Below are 936 nucleotides of genomic sequence, written 5' to 3' on the forward strand. Positions count from 1 at the left end.
ATTTATAAATTATCAAGGGCTCATGAAGGAGAGGGGAGCAGGGAGGGAGGGGAAAAAATGAGGACCTGATGCCAGGGGCTTAAGTGGAGAGCAAATGGTTTGAGAATGATGAGGGCAATTAATGTACAAATGTGCTTTACATAATTGATGTATGTATGGATTGTGATAAGAGTTGTATGAGCCCCTAATAAAATGATTTTAAAAAAACTGAGGATGGTGCAGGACCGGGCCGTCTATCCTTCTGTTGTGCAGAGTCTCTATGAGTCAGAACCCAGGCAGCAGCACTTCACAACAACAACAATAACAGGGTTTCTGAGACTGTGGAGCTTATGGGAATAGACGGCGGTCTCATTTTTCCCCAGGGAGCTAGTGAGTGTGAACCGCTGATCTTGTGGTTAGCCGTCAACACAGCCCTCCTTTAATAGACGACCAAACCCAAAGCCAGACTCTCTGCCCTTGGGTCCCTTCTAACGCCAGTGTCATGTCAACATAACTTTTATGTGCACTGGGAAACCACAACATTCCTGTGACTTGATTCGATATTCACTTGATTTCAGTGTCTGCAACGAAGCCTTCAGTCTCCACAGCATGTCTGTAATCCAAGAAGCTGGAATAGCTGAAGGGCGCAGCAGCAAGGTTAGAGGAAGGTTCATGAAAAAAACTAGGCCATCCAGATGACAAAGCCTTGCCTGCTGAAAGCAAAAACAGAACAGAGCCAAGCAAGGATTGAAGCATTTACGGATGAAGACCACAGACCATATATATAGCCTTCTGCATGGATTACACCAAAGAGAACAAAAGTCCTCCTAGCTGGACCAATCACTAACACCAGGGCAGATTGGTCAAGGATTTCATTTGACTTGGGGTCACCATCAATGACCATGGAAACAGCAGTTACTAAATCAAATGATGCATTGTTTCGGGCAAAATCTGCAA

The sequence above is a fragment of the Echinops telfairi genome, unplaced genomic scaffold (genome assembly GCF_000313985.2).
Source record: "Echinops telfairi isolate 266 unplaced genomic scaffold, ASM31398v2 ScPeMD7_23;HRSCAF=83, whole genome shotgun sequence".
Taxonomy (NCBI): domain Eukaryota; kingdom Metazoa; phylum Chordata; class Mammalia; order Afrosoricida; family Tenrecidae; genus Echinops; species Echinops telfairi.